Source organism: Pelobates fuscus, chromosome 6 (assembly GCF_036172605.1).
Source record: "Pelobates fuscus isolate aPelFus1 chromosome 6, aPelFus1.pri, whole genome shotgun sequence".
Classification (NCBI taxonomy): Eukaryota; Metazoa; Chordata; class Amphibia; order Anura; family Pelobatidae; genus Pelobates; species Pelobates fuscus.
Window position 1 is genome coordinate 201943145 of NC_086322.1, and position 26269 is coordinate 201969413.

Genomic DNA, 26269 nt, shown 5'->3' on the forward strand with positions numbered 1-26269 from the left:
GTGGGTTCAACATTCTAATAAATCACTGTAAATCAGTATATGTTGAAGCTTGCACAACTTATATCTGTTCTGTAGTCACAAAACTTGATCCGAGTTGTTTTTTTTTTGGAATATGCTCACCGATCCAAAAGCGAAATACTGCATCAACGGGAAGCCGAAATAGCTCAGTTGGGAGAGCGTTAGACTAAAGGTCCCTGGTTCGATCCTGGGTTTCGACATTGGTTGCAGTGTCCCATGATTTACTTTTAAGCATGGTTGCATTATCTGCATGTTCTTCACATTATTGCTAATGTTGAGCAGAAACATATGTACATCAGCATGTAAGTGATCACATATGTTACTTCTGGCTTGACTTGGATTAAAACTTCTTGGCGTTGGCATCTTTTTGTTGCTTTATTTTCTATGTTCTACTATCAAAATGTTCACTGTTGGAAGAATGCTATCCGGCACATCCGAAGATCCCTAGTCGTGGTTATAACTTGATAATATTGGAGTGGAGAACTGTAAACTTAAAATGCCCAGACTTAAATCCCAAGCATTGGCAATGGTTTCTAACTTCTGAAACATACTTAGTCTCACCTTTTAAGATCAGCTGTCCTTTTCAATATCTCCGTTTTGACAACGTTTATTTTTTGGAAAACGTGCTCCACACATTAGTTATCCTCTTCAACAACGAAATTGGGATCTCATCAGTGGGTTCAACATTCTAATAAATCACTGTAAATCAGTATATGTTGAAGCTTGCACAACTTATATCTGTTCTGTACTTGATCCGAGTTGTTTTTTTTTTTTGAATATGCTCGCCATTCCAAAAGCGAAATACTACATGAACGGGAAGCCGAAATAGCTCAGTTGGGAGAGCGTTAGACTGAAGATCTAAAGGTCCCTGGTTCGATCCCGGGTTTCGGCATTGGTTGCAATGTCCCATGATTTACTTTTAAGCATGGTTGCATTATCTGCATGTTCTTCACATTATTGCTAATGTTGAGCAGAAACATATGTACATCAGCATGTAAGTGATCACATATGTTACTTCTGGCTTGAATTAGATTAAAAGTGTCCCATGATTTACTTTTAAGCATGGTTGCATTATCTGCATGTTCTTCACATTATTGCTAATGTTGAGCAGAAACATATGTACATCAGCATGTAAGTGATCACATATGTTACTTCTGGCTTGACTTAGATTAAAAGTGTCCCATGATTTACTTTTAAGCATGGTTGCATTATCTGCATGTTCTTCACATTATTGCTAATGTTGAGCAGAAACATATGTACATCAGCATGTAAGTGATGACATATGTTACTTCTGGCTTGACTTAGATTAAAACTTCTTGGCGTTGACATCTTTTTGTTGCTTTATTTTCTATGTTCTACTATCAAAATGTTCACTGTTGGAAGAATGTTATCCGGCACATCCGAAGATCCCTAGTCGTGGTTATAACTTGATAATATTGGAGTGGAGAACTGTAAACTTAAAATGCCCAGACTTAAATCCCAAGCATTGGCAATGGTTTCTAACTTCTGAAACATACTTAGTCTCACCTTTTAAGATCAGCTGTCCTTTTCAATATCTCCGTTTTGACAACGTTTATTTTTTGGAAAACGTGCTCCACACATTAGTTATCCTCTTCAACAACGAAATTGGGAGCTCATCAGTGGGTTCAACATTCTAATAAATCACTGTAAATCAGTATATGTTGAAGCTTGCACAACTTATATCTGTTCTGTAGTCACAAAACTTGATCCGAGTTGTTTTTTTTTTGGAATATGCTCACCGATCCAAAAGCGAAATACTGTATCAACGGGAAGCCGAAATAGCTCAGTTGGGAGAGCGTTAGACTGAAGATCTAAAGGTCCCTGGTTCGATCCCGGGTTTCGGCATTAGTTGCAGTGTCCCATGATTTACTTTTAAGCATGGTTGCATTATCTGCATGTTCTTCACATTATTGCTAATGTTGAGCAGAAACATATGTACATCAGCATGTAAGTGATCACATATGTTACTTCTGGCTTGACTTAGATTAAAAGTGTCCCATGATTTACTTTTAAGCATGGTTGCATTATCTGCATGTTCTTCACATTATTGCTAATGTTGAGCAGAAACATATGTACATCAGCATGTAAGTGATCACATATGTTACTTCTGGCTTGACTTGGATTAAAACTTCTTGGCGTTGGCATCTTTTTGTTGCTTTATTTTCTATGTTCTACTATCAAAATGTTCACTGTTGGAAGAATGTTATCCGGCACATCCGAAGATCCCTAGTCGTGGTTATAACTTGATAATATTGGAGTGGAGAACTGTAAACTTAAAATGCCCAGACTTAAATCCCAAGCATTGGCAATGGTTTCTAACTTCTGAAACATACTTAGTCTCACCTTTTAAGATCAGCTGTCCTTTTCAATATCTCCGTTTTGACAACGTTTATTTTTTGGAAAACGTGCTCCACACATTAGTTATCCTCTTCAACAACGAAATTGGGATCTCATCAGTGGGTTCAACATTCTAATAAATCACTGTAAATCAGTATATGTTGAAGCTTGCACAACTTATATCTGTTCTGTACTTGATCCGAGTTGTTTTTTTTTTTTGAATATGCTCGCCGTTCCAAAAGCGAAATACTACATGAACGGGAAGCCGAAATAGCTCAGTTGGGAGAGCGTTAGACTGAAGATCTAAAGGTCCCTGGTTCGATCCCGGGTTTCGGCATTGGTTGCAATGTCCCATGATTTACTTTTAAGCATGGTTGCATTATCTGCATGTTCTTCACATTATTGCTAATGTTGAGCAGAAACATATGTACATCAGCATGTAAGTGATCACATATGTTACTTCTGGCTTGACTTAGATTAAAAGTGTCGCATGATTTACTTTTAAGCATGGTTGCATTATCTGCATGTTCTTCACATTATTGCTAATGTTGAGCAGAAACATATGTACATCAGCATGTAAGTGATCACATATGTTACTTCTGGCTTGAATTAGATTAAAAGTGTCCCATGATTTACTTTTAAGCATGGTTGCATTATCTGCATGTTCTTCACATTATTGCTAATGTTGAGCAGAAACATATGTACATCAGCATGTAAGTGATCACATATGTTACTTCTGGCTTGACTTAGATTAAAAGTGTCCCATGATTTACTTTTAAGCATGGTTGCATTATCTGCATGTTCTTCACATTATTGCTAATGTTGAGCAGAAACATATGTACATCAGCATGTAAGTGATCACATATGTTACTTCTGGCTTGACTTGGATTAAAACTTCTTGGCGTTGGCATCTTTTTGTTGCTTTATTTTCTATGTTCTACTATCAAAATGTTCACTGTTGGAAGAATGTTATCCGGCACATCCGAAGATCCCTAGTCGTGGTTATAACTTGATAATATTGGAGTGGAGAACTGTTAACTTAAAATGCCCAGACTTAAATCCCAAGCATTGGCAATGGTTTCTAACTTCTGAAACATACTTAGTCTCACCTTTTAAGATCAGCTGTCCTTTTCAATATCTCCGTTTTGACAACGTTTATTTTTTGGAAAACGTGCTCCACACATTAGTTATCCTCTTCAACAACGAAATTGGGATCTCATCAGTGGGTTCAACATTCTAATAAATCACTGTAAATCAGTATATGTTGAAGCTTGCACAACTTATATCTGTTCTGTACTTGATCCGAGTTGTTTTTTTTTTTTGAATATGCTCGCCGTTCCAAAAGCGAAATACTACATGAACGGGAAGCCGAAATAGCTCAGTTGGGAGAGCGTTAGACTGAAGATCTAAAGGTCCCTGGTTCGATCCCGGGTTTCGGCATTGGTTGCAATGTCCCATGATTTACTTTTAAGCATGGTTGCATTATCTGCATGTTCTTCACATTATTGCTAATGTTGAGCAGAAACATATGTACATCAGCATGTAAGTGATCACATATGTTACTTCTGGCTTGAATTAGATTAAAAGTGTCCCATGATTTACTTTTAAGCATGGTTGCATTATCTGCATGTTCTTCACATTATTGCTAATGTTGAGCAGAAACATATGTACATCAGCATGTAAGTGATCACATATGTTACTTCTGGCTTGACTTAGATTAAAAGTGTCCCATGATTTACTTTTAAGCATGGTTGCATTATCTGCATGTTCTTCACATTATTGCTAATGTTGAGCAGAAACATATGTACATCAGCATGTAAGTGATGACATATGTTACTTCTGGCTTGACTTAGATTAAAACTTCTTGGCGTTGACATCTTTTTGTTGCTTTATTTTCTATGTTCTACTATCAAAATGTTCACTGTTGGAAGAATGTTATCCGGCACATCCGAAGATCCCTAGTCGTGGTTATAACTTGATAATATTGGAGTGGAGAACTGTAAACTTAAAATGCCCAGACTTAAATCCCAAGCATTGGCAATGGTTTCTAACTTCTGAAACATACTTAGTCTCACCTTTTAAGATCAGCTGTCCTTTTCAATATCTCCGTTTTGACAACGTTTATTTTTTGGAAAACGTGCTCCACACATTAGTTATCCTCTTCAACAACGAAATTGGGAGCTCATCAGTGGGTTCAACATTCTAATAAATCACTGTAAATCAGTATATGTTGAAGCTTGCACAACTTATATCTGTTCTGTAGTCACAAAACTTGATCCGAGTTGTTTTTTTTTTGGAATATGCTCACCGATCCAAAAGCGAAATACTGTATCAACGGGAAGCCGAAATAGCTCAGTTGGGAGAGCGTTAGACTGAAGATCTAAAGGTCCCTGGTTCGATCCCGGGTTTCGGCATTAGTTGCAGTGTCCCATGATTTACTTTTAAGCATGGTTGCATTATCTGCATGTTCTTCACATTATTGCTAATGTTGAGCAGAAACATATGTACATCAGCATGTAAGTGATCACATATGTTACTTCTGGCTTGACTTAGATTAAAAGTGTCCCATGATTTACTTTTAAGCATGGTTGCATTATCTGCATGTTCTTCACATTATTGCTAATGTTGAGCAGAAACATATGTACATCAGCATGTAAGTGATCACATATGTTACTTCTGGCTTGACTTGGATTAAAACTTCTTGGCGTTGGCATCTTTTTGTTGCTTTATTTTCTATGTTCTACTATCAAAATGTTCACTGTTGGAAGAATGTTATCCGGCACATCCGAAGATCCCTAGTCGTGGTTATAACTTGATAATATTGGAGTGGAGAACTGTAAACTTAAAATGCCCAGACTTAAATCCCAAGCATTGGCAATGGTTTCTAACTTCTGAAACATACTTAGTCTCACCTTTTAAGATCAGCTGTCCTTTTCAATATCTCCGTTTTGACAACGTTTATTTTTTGGAAAACGTGCTCCACACATTAGTTATCCTCTTCAACAACGAAATTGGGATCTCATCAGTGGGTTCAACATTCTAATAAATCACTGTAAATCAGTATATGTTGAAGCTTGCACAACTTATATCTGTTCTGTACTTGATCCGAGTTGTTTTTTTTTTTTGAATATGCTCGCCGTTCCAAAAGCGAAATACTACATGAACGGGAAGCCGAAATAGCTCAGTTGGGAGAGCGTTAGACTGAAGATCTAAAGGTCCCTGGTTCGATCCCGGGTTTCGGCATTGGTTGCAATGTCCCATGATTTACTTTTAAGCATGGTTGCATTATCTGCATGTTCTTCACATTATTGCTAATGTTGAGCAGAAACATATGTACATCAGCATGTAAGTGATCACATATGTTACTTCTGGCTTGACTTAGATTAAAAGTGTCGCATGATTTACTTTTAAGCATGGTTGCATTATCTGCATGTTCTTCACATTATTGCTAATGTTGAGCAGAAACATATGTACATCAGCATGTAAGTGATCACATATGTTACTTCTGGCTTGAATTAGATTAAAAGTGTCCCATGATTTACTTTTAAGCATGGTTGCATTATCTGCATGTTCTTCACATTATTGCTAATGTTGAGCAGAAACATATGTACATCAGCATGTAAGTGATCACATATGTTACTTCTGGCTTGACTTAGATTAAAAGTGTCCCATGATTTACTTTTAAGCATGGTTGCATTATCTGCATGTTCTTCACATTATTGCTAATGTTGAGCAGAAACATATGTACATCAGCATGTAAGTGATCACATATGTTACTTCTGGCTTGACTTGGATTAAAACTTCTTGGCGTTGGCATCTTTTTGTTGCTTTATTTTCTATGTTCTACTATCAAAATGTTCACTGTTGGAAGAATGTTATCCGGCACATCCGAAGATCCCTAGTCGTGGTTATAACTTGATAATATTGGAGTGGAGAACTGTTAACTTAAAATGCCCAGACTTAAATCCCAAGCATTGGCAATGGTTTCTAACTTCTGAAACATACTTAGTCTCACCTTTTAAGATCAGCTGTCCTTTTCAATATCTCCGTTTTGACAACGTTTATTTTTTGGAAAACGTGCTCCACACATTAGTTATCCTCTTCAACAACGAAATTGGGATCTCATCAGTGGGTTCAACATTCTAATAAATCACTGTAAATCAGTATATGTTGAAGCTTGCACAACTTATATCTGTTCTGTACTTGATCCGAGTTGTTTTTTTTTTTTGAATATGCTCGCCGTTCCAAAAGCGAAATACTACATGAACGGGAAGCCGAAATAGCTCAGTTGGGAGAGCGTTAGACTGAAGATCTAAAGGTCCCTGGTTCGATCCCGGGTTTCGGCATTGGTTGCAATGTCCCATGATTTACTTTTAAGCATGGTTGCATTATCTGCATGTTCTTCACATTATTGCTAATGTTGAGCAGAAACATATGTACATCAGCATGTAAGTGATCACATATGTTACTTCTGGCTTGAATTAGATTAAAAGTGTCCCATGATTTACTTTTAAGCATGGTTGCATTATCTGCATGTTCTTCACATTATTGCTAATGTTGAGCAGAAACATATGTACATCAGCATGTAAGTGATCATATATGTTACTTCTGGCTTGACTTGGATTAAAACTTCTTGGCGTTGGCATCTTTTTGTTGCTTTATTCGAAGATCCCTAGTCGTGGTTATAACTTGATAATATTGGAGTGGAGAACTGTAAACTTAAAATGCCCAGACTTAAATCCCAAGCATTGGCAATGGTTTCTAACTTCTGAAACATACTTAGTCTCACCTTTTAAGATCAGCTGTCCTTTTCAATATCTCCGTTTTGACAACGTTTATTTTTTGGAAAACGTGCTCCACACATTAGTTATCCTCTTCAACAACGAAATTGGGATCTCATCAGTGGGTTCAACATTCTAATAAATCACTGTAAATCAGAATATGTTGAAGCTTGCACAACTTATATCTGTTCTGTACTTGATCCGAGTTGTTTTTTTTTTTTGAATATGCTCGCCGTTCCAAAAGCGAAATACTACATGAACGGGAAGCCGAAATAGCTCAGTTGGGAGAGCGTTAGACTGAAGATCTAAAGGTCCCTGGTTCGATCCCGGGTTTCGGCATTGGTTGCAATGTCCCATGATTTACTTTTAAGCATGGTTGCATTATCTGCATGTTCTTCACATTATTGCTAATGTTGAGCAGAAACATATGTACATCAGCATGTAAGTGATCACATATGTTACTTCTGGCTTGAATTAGATTAAAAGTGTCCCATGATTTACTTTTAAGCATGGTTGCATTATCTGCATGTTCTTCACATTATTGCTAATGTTGAGCAGAAACATATGTACATCAGCATGTAAGTGATCACATATGTTACTTCTGGCTTGACTTAGATTAAAAGTGTCCCATGATTTACTTTTAAGCATGGTTGCATTATCTGCATGTTCTTCACATTATTGCTAATGTTGAGCAGAAACATATGTACATCAGCATGTAAGTGATCACATATGTTACTTCTGGCTTGACTTGGATTAAAACTTCTTGGCGTTGGCATCTTTTTGTTGCTTTATTTTCTATGTTCTACTATCAAAATGTTCACTGTTGGAAGAATGTTATCCGGCACATCCGAAGATCCCTAGTCGTGGTTATAACTTGATAATATTGGAGTGGAGAACTGTTAACTTAAAATGCCCAGACTTAAATCCCAAGCATTGGCAATGGTTTCTAACTTCTGAAACATACTTAGTCTCACCTTTTAAGATCAGCTGTCCTTTTCAATATCTCCGTTTTGACAACGTTTATTTTTTGGAAAACGTGCTCCACACATTAGTTATCCTCTTCAACAACGAAATTGGGATCTCATCAGTGGGTTCAACATTCTAATAAATCACTGTAAATCAGTATATGTTGAAGCTTGCACAACTTATATCTGTTCTGTACTTGATACGAGTTGTTTTTTTTTTTTTGAATATGCTCGCCGTTCCAAAAGCGAAATACTACATGAACAGGAAGCCGAAATAGCTCAGTTGGGAGAGCGTTAGACTGAAGATCTAAAGGTCCCTGGTTCGATCCCGGGTTTCGGCATTGGTTGCAATGTCCCATGATTTACTTTTAAGCATGGTTGCATTATCTGCATGTTCTTCACATTATTGCTAATGTTGAGCAGAAACATATGTACATCAGCATGTAAGTGATCACATATGTTACTTCTGGCTTGAATTAGATTAAAAGTGTCCCATGATTTACTTTTAAGCATGGTTGCATTATCTGCATGTTCTTCACATTATTGCTAATGTTGAGCAGAAACATATGTACATCAGCATGTAAGTGATCACATATGTTACTTCTGGCTTGACTTAGATTAAAAGTGTCCCATGATTTACTTTTAAGCATGGTTGCATTATCTGCATGTTCTTCACATTATTGCTAATGTTGAGCAGAAACATATGTACATCAGCATGTAAGTGATCACATATGTTACTTCTGGCTTGACTTGGATTAAAACTTCTTGGCGTTGGCATCTTTTTGTTGCTTTATTTTCTATGTTCTACTATCAAAATGTTCACTGTTGGAAGAATGTTATCCGGCACATCCGAAGATCCCTAGTCGTGGTTATAACTTGATAATATTGGAGTGGAGAACTGTTAACTTAAAATGCCCAGACTTAAATCCCAAGCATTGGCAATGGTTTCTAACTTCTGAAACATACTTAGTCTCACCTTTTAAGATCAGCTGTCCTTTTCAATATCTCCGTTTTGACAACGTTTATTTTTTGGAAAACGTGCTCCACACATTAGTTATCCTCTTCAACAACGAAATTGGGATCTCATCAGTGGGTTCAACATTCTAATAAATCACTGTAAATCAGTATATGTTGAAGCTTGCACAACTTATATCTGTTCTGTACTTGATACGAGTTGTTTTTTTTTTTTGAATATGCTCGCCGTTCCAAAAGCGAAATACTACATGAACAGGAAGCCGAAATAGCTCAGTTGGGAGAGCGTTAGACTGAAGATCTAAAGGTCCCTGGTTCGATCCCGGGTTTCGGCATTGGTTGCAATGTCCCATGATTTACTTTTAAGCATGGTTGCATTATCTGCATGTTCTTCACATTATTGCTAATGTTGAGCAGAAACATATGTACATCAGCATGTAAGTGATCACATATGTTACTTCTGGCTTGAATTAGATTAAAAGTGTCCCATGATTTACTTTTAAGCATGGTTGCATTATCTGCATGTTCTTCACATTATTGCTAATGTTGAGCAGAAACATATGTACATCAGCATGTAAGTGATCACATATGTTACTTCTGGCTTGACTTGGATTAAAACTTCTTGGCGTTGGCATCTTTTTGTTGCTTTATTTTCTATGTTCTACTATCAAAATGTTCACTGTTGGAAGAATGCTATCCGGCACATCCGAAGATCCCTAGTCGTGGTTATAACTTGATAATATTGGAGTGGAGAACTGTAAACTTAAAATGCCCAGACTTAAATCCCAAGCATTGGCAATGGTTTCTAACTTCTGAAACATACTTAGTCTCACCTTTTAAGATCAGCTGTCCTTTTCAATATCTCCGTTTTGACAACGTTTATTTTTTGGAAAACGTGCTCCACACATTAGTTATCCTCTTCAACAACGAAATTGGGATCTCATCAGTGGGTTCAACATTCTAATAAATCACTGTAAATCAGTATATGTTGAAGCTTGCACAACTTATATCTGTTCTGTACTTGATCCGAGTTGTTTTTTTTTTTTGAATATGCTCGCCGTTCCAAAAGCGAAATACTACATGAACGGGAAGCCGAAATAGCTCAGTTGGGAGAGCGTTAGACTGAAGATCTAAAGGTCCCTGGTTCGATCCCGGGTTTCGGCATTGGTTGCAATGTCCCATGATTTACTTTTAAGCATGGTTGCATTATCTGCATGTTCTTCACATTATTGCTAATGTTGAGCAGAAACATATGTACATCAGCATGTAAGTGATCACATATGTTACTTCTGGCTTGACTTAGATTAAAAGTGTCGCATGATTTACTTTTAAGCATGGTTGCATTATCTGCATGTTCTTCACATTATTGCTAATGTTGAGCAGAAACATATGTACATCAGCATGTAAGTGATCACATATGTTACTTCTGGCTTGAATTAGATTAAAAGTGTCCCATGATTTACTTTTAAGCATGGTTGCATTATCTGCATGTTCTTCACATTATTGCTAATGTTGAGCAGAAACATATGTACATCAGCATGTAAGTGATCACATATGTTACTTCTGGCTTGACTTAGATTAAAAGTGTCCCATGATTTACTTTTAAGCATGGTTGCATTATCTGCATGTTCTTCACATTATTGCTAATGTTGAGCAGAAACATATGTACATCAGCATGTAAGTGATCACATATGTTACTTCTGGCTTGACTTGGATTAAAACTTCTTGGCGTTGGCATCTTTTTGTTGCTTTATTTTCTATGTTCTACTATCAAAATGTTCACTGTTGGAAGAATGTTATCCGGCACATCCGAAGATCCCTAGTCGTGGTTATAACTTGATAATATTGGAGTGGAGAACTGTTAACTTAAAATGCCCAGACTTAAATCCCAAGCATTGGCAATGGTTTCTAACTTCTGAAACATACTTAGTCTCACCTTTTAAGATCAGCTGTCCTTTTCAATATCTCCGTTTTGACAACGTTTATTTTTTGGAAAACGTGCTCCACACATTAGTTATCCTCTTCAACAACGAAATTGGGATCTCATCAGTGGGTTCAACATTCTAATAAATCACTGTAAATCAGTATATGTTGAAGCTTGCACAACTTATATCTGTTCTGTACTTGATCCGAGTTGTTTTTTTTTTTTGAATATGCTCGCCGTTCCAAAAGCGAAATACTACATGAACGGGAAGCCGAAATAGCTCAGTTGGGAGAGCGTTAGACTGAAGATCTAAAGGTCCCTGGTTCGATCCCGGGTTTCGGCATTGGTTGCAATGTCCCATGATTTACTTTTAAGCATGGTTGCATTATCTGCATGTTCTTCACATTATTGCTAATGTTGAGCAGAAACATATGTACATCAGCATGTAAGTGATCACATATGTTACTTCTGGCTTGAATTAGATTAAAAGTGTCCCATGATTTACTTTTAAGCATGGTTGCATTATCTGCATGTTCTTCACATTATTGCTAATGTTGAGCAGAAACATATGTACATCAGCATGTAAGTGATCATATATGTTACTTCTGGCTTGACTTGGATTAAAACTTCTTGGCGTTGGCATCTTTTTGTTGCTTTATTCGAAGATCCCTAGTCGTGGTTATAACTTGATAATATTGGAGTGGAGAACTGTAAACTTAAAATGCCCAGACTTAAATCCCAAGCATTGGCAATGGTTTCTAACTTCTGAAACATACTTAGTCTCACCTTTTAAGATCAGCTGTCCTTTTCAATATCTCCGTTTTGACAACGTTTATTTTTTGGAAAACGTGCTCCACACATTAGTTATCCTCTTCAACAACGAAATTGGGATCTCATCAGTGGGTTCAACATTCTAATAAATCACTGTAAATCAGAATATGTTGAAGCTTGCACAACTTATATCTGTTCTGTACTTGATCCGAGTTGTTTTTTTTTTTTGAATATGCTCGCCGTTCCAAAAGCGAAATACTACATGAACGGGAAGCCGAAATAGCTCAGTTGGGAGAGCGTTAGACTGAAGATCTAAAGGTCCCTGGTTCGATCCCGGGTTTCGGCATTGGTTGCAATGTCCCATGATTTACTTTTAAGCATGGTTGCATTATCTGCATGTTCTTCACATTATTGCTAATGTTGAGCAGAAACATATGTACATCAGCATGTAAGTGATCACATATGTTACTTCTGGCTTGAATTAGATTAAAAGTGTCCCATGATTTACTTTTAAGCATGGTTGCATTATCTGCATGTTCTTCACATTATTGCTAATGTTGAGCAGAAACATATGTACATCAGCATGTAAGTGATCACATATGTTACTTCTGGCTTGACTTAGATTAAAAGTGTCCCATGATTTACTTTTAAGCATGGTTGCATTATCTGCATGTTCTTCACATTATTGCTAATGTTGAGCAGAAACATATGTACATCAGCATGTAAGTGATCACATATGTTACTTCTGGCTTGACTTGGATTAAAACTTCTTGGCGTTGGCATCTTTTTGTTGCTTTATTTTCTATGTTCTACTATCAAAATGTTCACTGTTGGAAGAATGTTATCCGGCACATCCGAAGATCCCTAGTCGTGGTTATAACTTGATAATATTGGAGTGGAGAACTGTTAACTTAAAATGCCCAGACTTAAATCCCAAGCATTGGCAATGGTTTCTAACTTCTGAAACATACTTAGTCTCACCTTTTAAGATCAGCTGTCCTTTTCAATATCTCCGTTTTGACAACGTTTATTTTTTGGAAAACGTGCTCCACACATTAGTTATCCTCTTCAACAACGAAATTGGGATCTCATCAGTGGGTTCAACATTCTAATAAATCACTGTAAATCAGTATATGTTGAAGCTTGCACAACTTATATCTGTTCTGTACTTGATACGAGTTGTTTTTTTTTTTTGAATATGCTCGCCGTTCCAAAAGCGAAATACTACATGAACAGGAAGCCGAAATAGCTCAGTTGGGAGAGCGTTAGACTGAAGATCTAAAGGTCCCTGGTTCGATCCCGGGTTTCGGCATTGGTTGCAATGTCCCATGATTTACTTTTAAGCATGGTTGCATTATCTGCATGTTCTTCACATTATTGCTAATGTTGAGCAGAAACATATGTACATCAGCATGTAAGTGATCACATATGTTACTTCTGGCTTGAATTAGATTAAAAGTGTCCCATGATTTACTTTTAAGCATGGTTGCATTATCTGCATGTTCTTCACATTATTGCTAATGTTGAGCAGAAACATATGTACATCAGCATGTAAGTGATCACATATGTTACTTCTGGCTTGACTTAGATTAAAAGTGTCCCATGATTTACTTTTAAGCATGGTTGCATTATCTGCATGTTCTTCACATTATTGCTAATGTTGAGCAGAAACATATGTACATCAGCATGTAAGTGATCACATATGTTACTTCTGGCTTGACTTGGATTAAAACTTCTTGGCGTTGGCATCTTTTTGTTGCTTTATTTTCTATGTTCTACTATCAAAATGTTCACTGTTGGAAGAATGTTATCCGGCACATCCGAAGATCCCTAGTCGTGGTTATAACTTGATAATATTGGAGTGGAGAACTGTTAACTTAAAATGCCCAGACTTAAATCCCAAGCATTGGCAATGGTTTCTAACTTCTGAAACATACTTAGTCTCACCTTTTAAGATCAGCTGTCCTTTTCAATATCTCCGTTTTGACAACGTTTATTTTTTGGAAAACGTGCTCCACACATTAGTTATCCTCTTCAACAACGAAATTGGGATCTCATCAGTGGGTTCAACATTCTAATAAATCACTGTAAATCAGTATATGTTGAAGCTTGCACAACTTATATCTGTTCTGTACTTGATACGAGTTGTTTTTTTTTTTTGAATATGCTCGCCGTTCCAAAAGCGAAATACTACATGAACAGGAAGCCGAAATAGCTCAGTTGGGAGAGCGTTAGACTGAAGATCTAAAGGTCCCTGGTTCGATCCCGGGTTTCGGCATTGGTTGCAATGTCCCATGATTTACTTTTAAGCATGGTTGCATTATCTGCATGTTCTTCACATTATTGCTAATGTTGAGCAGAAACATATGTACATCAGCATGTAAGTGATCACATATGTTACTTCTGGCTTGAATTAGATTAAAAGTGTCCCATGATTTACTTTTAAGCATGGTTGCATTATCTGCATGTTCTTCACATTATTGCTAATGTTGAGCAGAAACATATGTACATCAGCATGTAAGTGATCACATATGTTACTTCTGGCTTGACTTGGATTAAAACTTCTTGGCGTTGGCATCTTTTTGTTGCTTTATTTTCTATGTTCTACTATCAAAATGTTCACTGTTGGAAGAATGCTATCCGGCACATCCGAAGATCCCTAGTCGTGGTTATAACTTGATAATATTGGAGTGGAGAACTGTAAACTTAAAATGCCCAGACTTAAATCCCAAGCATTGGCAATGGTTTCTAACTTCTGAAACATACTTAGTCTCACCTTTTAAGATCAGCTGTCCTTTTCAATATCTCCGTTTTGACAACGTTTATTTTTTGGAAAACGTGCTCCACACATTAGTTATCCTCTTCAACAACGAAATTGGGATCTCATCAGTGGGTTCAACATTCTAATAAATCACTGTAAATCAGTATATGTTGAAGCTTGCACAACTTATATCTGTTCTGTACTTGATACGAGTTGTTTTTTTTTTTTGAATATGCTCGCCGTTCCAAAAGCGAAATACTACATGAACAGGAAGCCGAAATAGCTCAGTTGGGAGAGCGTTAGACTGAAGATCTAAAGGTCCCTGGTTCGATCCCGGGTTTCGGCATTGGTTGCAATGTCCCATGATTTACTTTTAAGCATGGTTGCATTATCTGCATGTTCTTCACATTATTGCTAATGTTGAGCAGAAACATATGTACATCAGCATGTAAGTGATCACATATGTTACTTCTGGCTTGAATTAGATTAAAAGTGTCCCATGATTTACTTTTAAGCATGGTTGCATTATCTGCATGTTCTTCACATTATTGCTAATGTTGAGCAGAAACATATGTACATCAGCATGTAAGTGATCACATATGTTACTTCTGGCTTGACTTGGATTAAAACTTCTTGGCGTTGGCATCTTTTTGTTGCTTTATTTTCTATGTTCTACTATCAAAATGTTCACTGTTGGAAGAATGTTATCCGGCACATCCGAAGATCCCTAGTCGTGGTTATAACTTGATAATATTGGAGTGGAGAACTGTAAACTTAAAATGCCCAGACTTAAATCCCAAGCATTGGCAATGGTTTCTAACTTCTGAAACATACTTAGTCTCACCTTTTAAGATCAGCTGTCCTTTTCAATATCTCCGTTTTGACAACGTTTATTTTTTGGAAAACGTGCTCCACACATTAGTTATCCTCTTCAACAACGAAATTGGGATCTCATCAGTGGGTTCAACATTCTAATAAATCACTGTAAATCAGTATATGTTGAAGCTTGCACAACTTATATCTGTTCTGTACTTGATCCGAGTTGTTTTTTTTTTTTAAATATGCTCACCGTTCCAAAAGCGAAATACTACATGAACGGGAAGCTGAAATAGCTCAGTTGGGAGAGCGTTAGACTGAAGATCTAAAGGTCCCTGGTTCGATCCCGGGTTTCGGCATTGGTTGCAATGTCCCATGATTTACTTTTAAGCATGGTTGCATTATCTGCATGTTCTTCACATTATTGCTAATGTTGAGCAGAAACATATGTACATCAGCATGTAAGTGATCACATATGTTACTTCTGGCTTGACTTAGATTTAAAGTGTCCCATGATTTACTTTTAAGCATGGTTGCATTATCTGCATGTTCTTCACATTATTGCTAATGTTGAGCAGAAACATATGTACATCAGCATGTAAGTGATCACATATGTTACTTCTGGCTTGACTTGGATTAAAACTTCTTGGCGTTGGCATCTTTTTGTTGCTTTATTTTCTATGTTCTACTATCAAAATGTTCACTGTTGGAAGAATGCTATCCGGCACATCCGAAGATCCCTAGTCGTGGTTATAACTTGATAATATTGGAGTGGAGAACTGTAAACTTAAAATGCCCAGACTTAAATCCCAAGCATTGGCAATGGTTTCTAACTTCTGAAACATACTTAGTCTCACCTTTTAAGATCAGCTGTCCTTTTCAATATCTCCGTTTTGACAACGTTTATTTTTTGGAAAACGTGCTCCACACATTAGTTATCCTCTTCAACAACGAAATTGGGATCTCATCAGTGGGTTCAACATTCTAATAAATCACTGTAAATCAGTATATGTTGAAGCTTGCACAACTTATATCTGTTCTGTACTTGATCCGAGTTGTTTTGTTTTTTTTTTTTTTTTGAATATGCTCACCATTCCAAAAGCGAAATACTACATGAACGGGAAGCCGAAATAGCTCAGTTGGGAGAGCGTTAGACTGAAGATCTAAAGGTCCCTGGTTCGATCCCGGGTTTCGGCATTGGTTGCAATGTCCCATGATTTACTTTTAAGCATGGTTGCATTATCTGCATGTTCTTCACATTATTGCTAATGTTGAGCAGAAACATATGTACATCAGCATGTAAGTGATCACATATGTTACTTCTGGCTTGACTTAGATTAAAAGTGTCGCATGATTTACTTTTAAGCATGGTTGCATTATCTGCATGTTCTTCACATTATTGCTAATGTTGAGCAGAAACATATGTACATCAGCATGTAAGTGATCACATATGTTACTTCTGGCTTGAATTAGATTAAAAGTGTCCCATGATTTACTTTTAAGCATGGTTGCATTATCTGCATGTTCTTCACATTATTGCTAATGTTGAGCAGAAACATATGTACATCAGCATGTAAGTGATCACATATGTTACTTCTGGCTTGAATTAGATTAAAAGTGTCCCATGATTTACTTTTAAGCATGGTTGCATTATCTGCATGTTCTTCACATTATTGCTAATGTTGAGCAGAAACATATGTACATCAGCATGTAAGTGATCACATATGTTACTTCTGGCTTGACTTAGATTAAAAGTGTCCCATGATTTACTTTTAAGCATGGTTGCATTATCTGCATGTTCTTCACATTATTGCTAATGTTGAGCAGAAACATATGTACATCAGCATGTAAGTGATCACATATGTTACTTCTGGCTTGACTTGGATTAAAACTTCTTGGCGTTGGCATCTTTTTGTTGCTTTATTTTCTATGTTCTACTATCAAAATGTTCACTGTTGGAAGAATGCTATCCGGCACATCCGAAGATCCCTAGTCGTGGTTATAACTTGATAATATTGGAGTGGAGAACTGTAAACTTAAAATGCCCAGACTTAAATCCCAAGCATTGGCAATGGTTTCTAACTTCTGAAACATACTTAGTCTCACCTTTTAAGATCAGCTGTCCTTTTCAATATCTCCGTTTTGACAACGTTTATTTTTTGGAAAACGTGCTCCACACATTAGTTATCCTCTTCAACAACGAAATTGGGATCTCATCAGTGGGTTCAACATTCTAATAAATCACTGTAAATCAGTATATGTTGAAGCTTGCACAACTTATATCTGTTCTGTAGTCACAAAACTTGATCCGAGTTGTTGTTTTTTTGGAATATGCTCACCGATCCAAAAGCGAAATACTGCATCAACGGGAAGCCGAAATAGCTCAGCTGGGAGAGCGTTAGACTGAAGATCTAAAGGTCCCTGGTTCGATCCCGGGTTTCGGCATTGTTTGCAGTGTCCCATGATTTACTTTTAAGCATGGTTGCATTATCTGCATGTTCTTCACATTATTGCTAATGTTGAGCAGAAACATATGTACATCAGCATGTAAGTGATCACATATGTTACTTCTGGCTTGAATTAGATTAAAAGTGTCCCATGATTTACTTTTAAGCATGGTTGCATTATCTGCATGTTCTTCACATTATTGCTAATGTTGAGCAGAAACATATGTACATCAGCATGTAAGTGATCACATATGTTACTTCTGGCTTGACTTAGATTAAAAGTGTCCCATGATTTACTTTTAAGCATGGTTGCATTATCTGCATGTTCTTCACATTATTGCTAATGTTGAGCAGAAACATATGTACATCAGCATGTAAGTGATCACATATGTTACTTCTGGCTTGACTTGGATTAAAACTTCTTGGCGTTGGCATCTTTTTGTTGCTTTATTTTCTATGTTCTACTATCAAAATGTTCACTGTTGGAAGAATGTTATCCGGCACATCCGAAGATCCCTAGTCGTGGTTATAACTTGATAATATTGGAGTGGAGAACTGTTAACTTAAAATGCCCAGACTTAAATCCCAAGCATTGGCAATGGTTTCTAACTTCTGAAACATACTTAGTCTCACCTTTTAAGATCAGCTGTCCTTTTCAATATCTCCGTTTTGACAACGTTTATTTTTTGGAAAACGTGCTCCACACATTAGTTATCCTCTTCAACAACGAAATTGGGATCTCATCAGTGGGTTCAACATTCTAATAAATCACTGTAAATCAGTATATGTTGAAGCTTGCACAACTTATATCTGTTCTGTACATGATCCGAGTTGTTTTTTTTTTTTGAATATGCTCGCCGTTCCAAAAGCGAAATACTACATGAACGGGAAGCCGAAATAGCTCAGTTGGGAGAGCGTTAGACTGAAGATCTAAAGGTCCCTGGTTCGATCCCGGGTTTCGGCATTGGTTGCAATGTCCCATGATTTACTTTTAAGCATGGTTGCACTATCTGCATGTTCTTCACATTATTGCTAATGTTGAGCAGAAACATATGTACATCAGCATGTAAGTGATCACATATGTTACTTCTGGCTTGAATTACATTAAAAGTGTCCCATGATTTACTTTTAAGCATGGTTGCATTATCTGCATGTTCTTCACATTATTGCTAATGTTGAGCAGAAACATATGTACATCAGCATGTAAGTGATCACATATGTTACTTCTGGCTTGACTTAGATTAAAAGTGTCCCATGATTTACTTTTAAGCATGGTTGCATTATCTGCATGTTCTTCACATTATTGCTAATGTTGAGCAGAAACATATGTACATCAGCATGTAAGTGATCACATATGTTACTTCTGGCTTGACTTGGATTAAAACTTCTTGGCGTTGGCATCTTTTTGTTGCTTTATTTTCTATGTTCTACTATCAAAATGTTCACTGTTGGAAGAATGTTATCCGGCACATCCGAAGATCCCTAGTCGTGGTTATAACTTGATAATATTGGAGTGGAGAACTGTAAACTTAAAATGCCCAGACTTAAATCCCAAGCATTGGCAATGGTTTCTAACTTCTGAAACATACTTAGTCTCACCTTTTAAGATCAGCTGTCCTTTTCAATATCTCCGTTTTGACAACGTTTATTTTTTGGAAAACGTGCTCCACACATTAGTTATCCTCTTCAACAACGAAATTGGGATCTCATCAGTGGGTTCAACATTCTAATAAATCACTGTAAATCAGTATATGTTGAAGCTTGCACAACTTATATCTGTTCTGTAGTCACAAAACTTGATCCGAGTTGTTTTTTTTTTGGAATATGCTCACCGATCCAAAAGCGAAATACTGCATCAACGGGAAGCCGAAATAGCTCAGCTGGGAGAGCGTTAGACTGAAGATCTAAAGGTCCCTGGTTCGATCCCGGGTTTCGGCATTGTTTGCAGTGTCCCATGATTTACTTTTAAGCATGGTTGCATTATCTGCATGTTCTTCACATTATTGCTAATGTTGAGCAGAAACATATGTACATCAGCATGTAAGTGATCACATATGTTACTTCTGGCTTGAATTAGATTAAAAGTGTCCCATGATTTACTTTTAAGCATGGTTGCATTATCTGCATGTTCTTCACATTATTGCTAATGTTGAGCAGAAACATATGTACATCAGCATGTAAGTGATCACATATGTTACTTCTGGCTTGACTTGGATTAAAACTTCTTGGCGTTGGCATCTTTTTGTTGCTTTATTTTCTATGTTCTACTATCAAAATGTTCACTGTTGGAAGAATGTTATCCGGCACATCCGAAGATCCCTAGTCGTGGTTATAACTTGATAATATTGGAGTGGAGAACTGTAAACTTAAAATGCCCAGACTTAAATCCCAAGCATTGGCAATGGTTTCTAACTTCTGAAACATACTTAGTCTCACCTTTTAAGATCAGCTGTCCTTTTCAATATCTCCGTTTTGACAACGTTTATTTTTTGGAAAACGTGCTCCACACATTAGTTATCCTCTTCAACAACGAAATTGGGATCTCATCAGTGGGTTCAACATTCTAATAAATCACTGTAAATCAGTATATGTTGAAGCTTGCACAACTTATATCTGTTCTGTAGTCACAAAACTTGATCCGAGTTGTTTTTTTTTTGGAATATGCTCACCGATCCAAAAGCGAAATACTGCATCAACGGGAAGCCGAAATAGCTCAGCTGGGAGAGCGTTAGACTGAAGATCTAAAGGTCCCTGGTTCGATCCCGGGTTTCGGCATTGGTTGCAGTGTCCCATGATTTACTTTTAAGCATGGTTGCATTATCTGCATGTTCTTCACATTATTGCTAATGTTGAGCAGAAACATATGTACATCAGCATGTAAGTGATCACATATGTTACTTCTGGCTTGAATTAGATTAAAAGTGTCCCATGATTTACTTTTAAGCATGGTTGCATTATCTGCATGTTCTTCACATTATTGCTAATGTTGAGCAGAAACATATGTACATCAGCATGTAAGTGATCACATATGTTACTTCTGGCTTGACTTAGATTAAAAGTGTCCCATGATTTACTTTTAAGCATGGTTGCATTATCTGCATGTTCTTCACATTATTGCTAATGTTGAGCAGAAACATATGTACATCAGCATGTAAGTGATCACATATGTTACTTCTGGCTTGACTTGGATTAAAACTTCTTGGCGTTGGCATCTTTTTGTTGCTTTATTTTCTATGTTCTACTATCAAAATGTTCACTGTTGGAAGAATGTTATCCGGCACATCCGAAGATCCCTAGTCGTGGTTATAACTTGATAATATTGGAGTGGAGAACTGTTAACTTAAAATGCCCAGACTTAAATCCCAAGCATTGGCAATGGTTTCTAACTTCTGAAACATACTTAGTCTCACCTTTTAAGATCAGCTGTCCTTTTCAATATCTCCGTTTTGACAACGTTTATTTTTTGGAAAACGTGCTCCACACATTAGTTATCCTCTTCAACAACGAAATTGGGAGCTCATCAGTGGGTTCAACATTCTAATAAATCACTGTAAATCAGTATATGTTGAAGCTTGCACAACTTATATCTGTTCTGTACTTGATCCGAGTTGTTTTTTTTTTTTTTGAATATGCTCACCGATCCAAAAGCGAAATACTACATGAACGGGAAGCCGAAATAGCTCAGTTGGGAGAGCGTTAGACTGAAGATCTAAAGGTCCCTGGTTCGATCCTGGGTTTCGGCATTGGTTGCAATGTCCCATGATTTACTTTTAAGCATGGTTGCATTATCTGCATGTTCTTCACATTATTGCTAATGTTGAGCAGAAACATATGTACATCAGCATGTAAGTGATCACATATGTTACTTCTGGCTTGAATTAGATTAAAAGTGTCCCATGATTTACTTTTAAGCATGGTTGCATTATCTGCATGTTCTTCACATTATTGCTAATGTTGAGCAGAAACATATGTACATCAGCATGTAAGTGATCACATATGTTACTTTTGGCTTGACTTAGATTAAAAGTGTCCCATGATTTACTTTTAAGCATGGTTGCATTATCTGCATGTTCTTCACATTATTGCTAATGTTGAGCAGAAACATATGTACATCAGCATGTAAGTGATCACATATGTTACTTCTGGCTTGAATTAGATTAAAAGTGTCCCATGATTTACTTTTAAGCATGGTTGCATTATCTGCATGTTCTTCACATTATTGCTAATGTTGAGCAGAAACATATGTACATCAGCATGTAAGTGATCATATATGTTACTTCTGGCTTGACTTGGATTAAAACTTCTTGGCGTTGGCATCTTTTTGTTGCTTTATTCGAAGATCCCTAGTCGTGGTTATAACTTGATAATATTGGAGTGGAGAACTGTAAACTTAAAATGCCCAGACTTAAATCCCAAGCATTGGCAATGGTTTCTAACTTCTGAAACATACTTAGTCTCACCTTTTAAGATCAGCTGTCCTTTTCAATATCTCCGTTTTGACAACGTTTATTTTTTGGAAAACGTGCTCCACACATTAGTTATCCTCTTCAACAACGAAATTGGGATCTCATCAGTGGGTTAAACATTCTAATAAATCACTGTAAATCAGAATATGTTGAAGCTTGCACAACTTATATCTGTTCTGTACTTGATCCGAGTTGTTTTTTTTTTTTGAATATGCTCGCCGTTCCAAAAGCGAAATACTACATGAACGGGAAGCCGAAATAGCTCAGTTGGGAGAGCGTTAGACTGAAGATCTAAAGGTCCCTGGTTCGATCCCGGGTTTCGGCATTGGTTGCAATGTCCCATGATTTACTTTTAAGCATGGTTGCATTATCTGCATGTTCTTCACATTATTGCTAATGTTGAGCAGAAACATATGTACATCAGCATGTAAGTGATCACATATGTTACTTCTGGCTTGAATTAGATTAAAAGTGTCCCATGATTTACTTTTAAGCATGGTTGCATTATCTGCATGTTCTTCACATTATTGCTAATGTTGAGCAGAAACATATGTACATCAGCATGTAAGTGATCACATATGTTACTTCTGGCTTGACTTAGATTAAAAGTGTCCCATGATTTACTTTTAAGCATGGTTGCATTATCTGCATGTTCTTCACATTATTGCTAATGTTGAGCAGAAACATATGTACATCAGCATGTAAGTGATCACATATGTTACTTCTGGCTTGACTTGGATTAAAACTTCTTGGCGTTGGCATCTTTTTGTTGCTTTATTTTCTATGTTCTACTATCAAAATGTTCACTGTTGGAAGAATGTTATCCGGCACATCCGAAGATCCCTAGTCGTGGTTATAACTTGATAATATTGGAGTGGAGAACTGTTAACTTAAAATGCCCAGACTTAAATCCCAAGCATTGGCAATGGTTTCTAACTTCTGAAACATACTTAGTCTCACCTTTTAAGATCAGCTGTCCTTTTCAATATCTCCGTTTTGACAACGTTTATTTTTTGGAAAACGTGCTCCACACATTAGTTATCCTCTTCAACAACGAAATTGGGAGCTCATCAGTGGGTTCAACATTCTAATAAATCACTGTAAATCAGTATATGTTGAAGCTTGCACAACTTATATCTGTTCTGTACTTGATCCGAGTTGTTTTTTTTTTTTTTGAATATGCTCACCGATCCAAAAGCGAAATACTACATGAACGGGAAGCCGAAATAGCTCAGTTGGGAGAGCGTTAGACTGAAGATCTAAAGGTCCCTGGTTCGATCCTGGGTTTCGGCATTGGTTGCAATGTCCCATGATTTACTTTTAAGCATGGTTGCATTATCTGCATGTTCTTCACATTATTGCTAATGTTGAGCAGAAACATATGTACATCAGCATGTAAGTGATCACATATGTTACTTCTGGCTTGAATTAGATTAAAAGTGTCCCATGATTTACTTTTAAGCATGGTTGCATTATCTGCATGTTCTTCACATTATTGCTAATGTTGAGCAGAAACATATGTACATCAGCATGTAAGTGATCACATATGTTACTTTTGGCTTGACTTAGATTAAAAGTGTCCCATGATTTACTTTTAAGCATGGTTGCATTATCTGCATGTTCTTCACATTATTGCTAATGTTGAGCAGAAACATATGTACATCAGCATGTAAGTGATCACATATGTTACTTCTGGCTTGAATTAGATTAAAAGTGTCCCATGATTTACTTTTAAGCATGGTTGCATTATCTGCATGTTCTTCACATTATTGCTAATGTTGAGCAGAAACATATGTACATCAGCATGTAAGTGATCATATATGTTACTTCTGGCTTGACTTGGATTAAAACTTCTTGGCGTTGGCATCTTTTTGTTGCTTTATTCGAAGATCCCTAGTCGTGGTTATAACTTGATAATATTGGAGTGGAGAACTGTAAACTTAAAATGCCCAGACTTAAATCCCAAGCATTGGCAATGGTTTCTAACTTCTGAAACATACTTAGTCTCACCTTTTAAGATCAGCTGTCCTTTTCAATATCTCCGTTTTGACAACGTTTATTTTTTGGAAAACGTGCTCCACACATTAGTTATCCTCTTCAACAACGAAATTGGGATCTCATCAGTGGGTTAAACATTCTAATAAATCACTGTAAATCAGAATATGTTGAAGCTTGCACAACTTATATCTGTTCTGTACTTGATCCGAGTTGTTTTTTTTTTTTGAATATGCTCGCCGTTCCAAAAGCGAAATACTACATGAACGGGAAGCCGAAATAGCTCAGTTGGGAGAGCGTTAGACTGAAGATCTAAAGGTCCCTGGTTCGATCCCGGGTTTCGGCATTGGTTGCAATGTCCCATGATTTACTTTTAAGCATGGTTGCATTATCTGCATGTTCTTCACATTATTGCTAATGTTGAGCAGAAACATATGTACATCAGCATGTAAGTGATCACATATGTTACTTCTGGCTTGAATTAGATTAAAAGTGTCCCATGATTTACTTTTAAGCATGGTTGCATTATCTGCATGTTCTTCACATTATTGCTAATGTTGAGCAGAAACATATGTACATCAGCATGTAAGTGATCACATATGTTACTTCTGGCTTGACTTAGATTAAAAGTGTCCCATGATTTACTTTTAAGCATGGTTGCATTATCTGCATGTTCTTCACATTATTGCTAATGTTGAGCAGAAACATATGTACATCAGCATGTAAGTGATCACATATGTTACTTCTGGCTTGACTTGGATTAAAACTTCTTGGCGTTGGCATCTTTTTGTTGCTTTATTTTCTATGTTCTACTATCAAAATGTTCACTGTTGGAAGAATGTTATCCGGCACATCCGAAGATCCCTAGTCGTGGTTATAACTTGATAATATTGGAGTGGAGAACTGTTAACTTAAAATGCCCAGACTTAAATCCCAAGCATTGGCAATGGTTTCTAACTTCTGAAACATACTTAGTCTCACCTTTTAAGATCAGCTGTCCTTTTCAATATCTCCGTTTTGACAACGTTTATTTTTTGGAAAACGTGCTCCACACATTAGTTATCCTCTTCAACAACGAAATTGGGATCTCATCAGTGGGTTCAACATTCTAATAAATCACTGTAAATCAGTATATGTTGAAGCTTGCACAACTTATATCTGTTCTGTACTTGATCCGAGTTGTTTTTTTTTTTTGAATATGCTCGCCGTTCCAAAAGCGAAATACTACATGAACAGGAAGCCGAAATAGCTCAGTTGGGAGAGCGTTAGACTGAAGATCTAAAGGTCCCTGGTTCGATCCTGGGTTTCGGCATTGGTTGCAATGTCCCATGATTTACTTTTAAGCATGGTTGCATTATCTGCATGTTCTTCACATTATTGCTAATGTTGAGCAGAAACATATGTACATCAGCATGTAAGTGATCACATATGTTACTTCTGGCTTGAATTAGATTAAAAGTGTCCCATGATTTACTTTTAAGCATGGTTGCATTATCTGCATGTTCTTCACATTATTGCTAATGTTGAGCAGAAACATATGTACATCAGCATGTAAGTGATCACATATGTTACTTCTGCCTTGACTTGGATTAAAACTTCTTGGCGTTGGCATCTTTTTGTTGCTTTATTTTCTATGTTCTACTATCAAAATGTTCACTGTTGGAAGAATGTTATCCGGCACATCCGAAGATCCCTAGTCGTGGTTATAACTTGATAATATTGGAGTGGAGAACTGTAAACTTAAAATGCCCAGACTTAAATCCCAAGCATTGGCAATGGTTTCTAACTTCTGAAACATACTTAGTCTCACCTTTTAAGATCAGCTGTCCTTTTCAATATCTCCGTTTTGACAACGTTTATTTTTTGGAAAACGTGCTCCACACATTAGTTATCCTCTTCAACAACGAAATTGGGATCTCATCAGTGGGTTCAACATTCTAATAAATCACTGTAAATCAGTATATGTTGAAGCTTGCACAACTTATATCTGTTCTG

The 26269-nt window shown here is 36.8% G+C and overlaps 27 non-coding genes across 27 annotated transcripts; all 27 read left to right on the forward strand.

The window, feature by feature from the left end:
* Window positions 1-837: 837 nt before the first annotated feature.
* Window positions 838-910, forward strand: TRNAF-GAA (transfer RNA phenylalanine (anticodon GAA)). The gene has a single exon. It is a non-coding gene; the product is annotated as a tRNA-Phe (tRNA).
* A 901-nt stretch (window positions 911-1811) lies between these two features.
* On the forward strand, window positions 1812-1884 carry TRNAF-GAA (transfer RNA phenylalanine (anticodon GAA)). Its single transcript has one exon. It is a non-coding gene; the product is annotated as a tRNA-Phe (tRNA).
* A 756-nt stretch (window positions 1885-2640) lies between these two features.
* Window positions 2641-2713, forward strand: TRNAF-GAA (transfer RNA phenylalanine (anticodon GAA)). Its single transcript has one exon. It is a non-coding gene; the product is annotated as a tRNA-Phe (tRNA).
* A 1030-nt stretch (window positions 2714-3743) lies between these two features.
* Window positions 3744-3816, forward strand: TRNAF-GAA (transfer RNA phenylalanine (anticodon GAA)). The gene has a single exon. It is a non-coding gene; the product is annotated as a tRNA-Phe (tRNA).
* A 901-nt stretch (window positions 3817-4717) lies between these two features.
* Window positions 4718-4790, forward strand: TRNAF-GAA (transfer RNA phenylalanine (anticodon GAA)). Its single transcript has one exon. It is a non-coding gene; the product is annotated as a tRNA-Phe (tRNA).
* A 756-nt stretch (window positions 4791-5546) lies between these two features.
* TRNAF-GAA (transfer RNA phenylalanine (anticodon GAA)) lies at window positions 5547-5619 on the forward strand. Its single transcript has one exon. It is a non-coding gene; the product is annotated as a tRNA-Phe (tRNA).
* Window positions 5620-6649: 1030 nt separating this feature from the next.
* On the forward strand, window positions 6650-6722 carry TRNAF-GAA (transfer RNA phenylalanine (anticodon GAA)). The gene has a single exon. It is a non-coding gene; the product is annotated as a tRNA-Phe (tRNA).
* Window positions 6723-7423: 701 nt separating this feature from the next.
* Window positions 7424-7496, forward strand: TRNAF-GAA (transfer RNA phenylalanine (anticodon GAA)). Its single transcript has one exon. It is a non-coding gene; the product is annotated as a tRNA-Phe (tRNA).
* Window positions 7497-8390: 894 nt separating this feature from the next.
* Window positions 8391-8463, forward strand: TRNAF-GAA (transfer RNA phenylalanine (anticodon GAA)). The gene has a single exon. It is a non-coding gene; the product is annotated as a tRNA-Phe (tRNA).
* Window positions 8464-9356: 893 nt separating this feature from the next.
* TRNAF-GAA (transfer RNA phenylalanine (anticodon GAA)) lies at window positions 9357-9429 on the forward strand. Its single transcript has one exon. It is a non-coding gene; the product is annotated as a tRNA-Phe (tRNA).
* Window positions 9430-10185: 756 nt separating this feature from the next.
* Window positions 10186-10258, forward strand: TRNAF-GAA (transfer RNA phenylalanine (anticodon GAA)). The gene has a single exon. It is a non-coding gene; the product is annotated as a tRNA-Phe (tRNA).
* A 1030-nt stretch (window positions 10259-11288) lies between these two features.
* On the forward strand, window positions 11289-11361 carry TRNAF-GAA (transfer RNA phenylalanine (anticodon GAA)). Its single transcript has one exon. It is a non-coding gene; the product is annotated as a tRNA-Phe (tRNA).
* Window positions 11362-12062: 701 nt separating this feature from the next.
* Window positions 12063-12135, forward strand: TRNAF-GAA (transfer RNA phenylalanine (anticodon GAA)). The gene has a single exon. It is a non-coding gene; the product is annotated as a tRNA-Phe (tRNA).
* An 893-nt stretch (window positions 12136-13028) lies between these two features.
* TRNAF-GAA (transfer RNA phenylalanine (anticodon GAA)) lies at window positions 13029-13101 on the forward strand. Its single transcript has one exon. It is a non-coding gene; the product is annotated as a tRNA-Phe (tRNA).
* An 893-nt stretch (window positions 13102-13994) lies between these two features.
* Window positions 13995-14067, forward strand: TRNAF-GAA (transfer RNA phenylalanine (anticodon GAA)). Its single transcript has one exon. It is a non-coding gene; the product is annotated as a tRNA-Phe (tRNA).
* A 756-nt stretch (window positions 14068-14823) lies between these two features.
* On the forward strand, window positions 14824-14896 carry TRNAF-GAA (transfer RNA phenylalanine (anticodon GAA)). Its single transcript has one exon. It is a non-coding gene; the product is annotated as a tRNA-Phe (tRNA).
* A 756-nt stretch (window positions 14897-15652) lies between these two features.
* TRNAF-GAA (transfer RNA phenylalanine (anticodon GAA)) lies at window positions 15653-15725 on the forward strand. Its single transcript has one exon. It is a non-coding gene; the product is annotated as a tRNA-Phe (tRNA).
* Window positions 15726-16490: 765 nt separating this feature from the next.
* On the forward strand, window positions 16491-16563 carry TRNAF-GAA (transfer RNA phenylalanine (anticodon GAA)). The gene has a single exon. It is a non-coding gene; the product is annotated as a tRNA-Phe (tRNA).
* Window positions 16564-17738: 1175 nt separating this feature from the next.
* On the forward strand, window positions 17739-17811 carry TRNAF-GAA (transfer RNA phenylalanine (anticodon GAA)). Its single transcript has one exon. It is a non-coding gene; the product is annotated as a tRNA-Phe (tRNA).
* Window positions 17812-18704: 893 nt separating this feature from the next.
* On the forward strand, window positions 18705-18777 carry TRNAF-GAA (transfer RNA phenylalanine (anticodon GAA)). Its single transcript has one exon. It is a non-coding gene; the product is annotated as a tRNA-Phe (tRNA).
* A 901-nt stretch (window positions 18778-19678) lies between these two features.
* TRNAF-GAA (transfer RNA phenylalanine (anticodon GAA)) lies at window positions 19679-19751 on the forward strand. The gene has a single exon. It is a non-coding gene; the product is annotated as a tRNA-Phe (tRNA).
* Window positions 19752-20515: 764 nt separating this feature from the next.
* TRNAF-GAA (transfer RNA phenylalanine (anticodon GAA)) lies at window positions 20516-20588 on the forward strand. The gene has a single exon. It is a non-coding gene; the product is annotated as a tRNA-Phe (tRNA).
* An 895-nt stretch (window positions 20589-21483) lies between these two features.
* TRNAF-GAA (transfer RNA phenylalanine (anticodon GAA)) lies at window positions 21484-21556 on the forward strand. Its single transcript has one exon. It is a non-coding gene; the product is annotated as a tRNA-Phe (tRNA).
* A 975-nt stretch (window positions 21557-22531) lies between these two features.
* TRNAF-GAA (transfer RNA phenylalanine (anticodon GAA)) lies at window positions 22532-22604 on the forward strand. The gene has a single exon. It is a non-coding gene; the product is annotated as a tRNA-Phe (tRNA).
* Window positions 22605-23499: 895 nt separating this feature from the next.
* On the forward strand, window positions 23500-23572 carry TRNAF-GAA (transfer RNA phenylalanine (anticodon GAA)). The gene has a single exon. It is a non-coding gene; the product is annotated as a tRNA-Phe (tRNA).
* Window positions 23573-24547: 975 nt separating this feature from the next.
* Window positions 24548-24620, forward strand: TRNAF-GAA (transfer RNA phenylalanine (anticodon GAA)). The gene has a single exon. It is a non-coding gene; the product is annotated as a tRNA-Phe (tRNA).
* Window positions 24621-25513: 893 nt separating this feature from the next.
* TRNAF-GAA (transfer RNA phenylalanine (anticodon GAA)) lies at window positions 25514-25586 on the forward strand. The gene has a single exon. It is a non-coding gene; the product is annotated as a tRNA-Phe (tRNA).
* The last annotated feature ends 683 nt before the right edge of the window (window positions 25587-26269 follow it).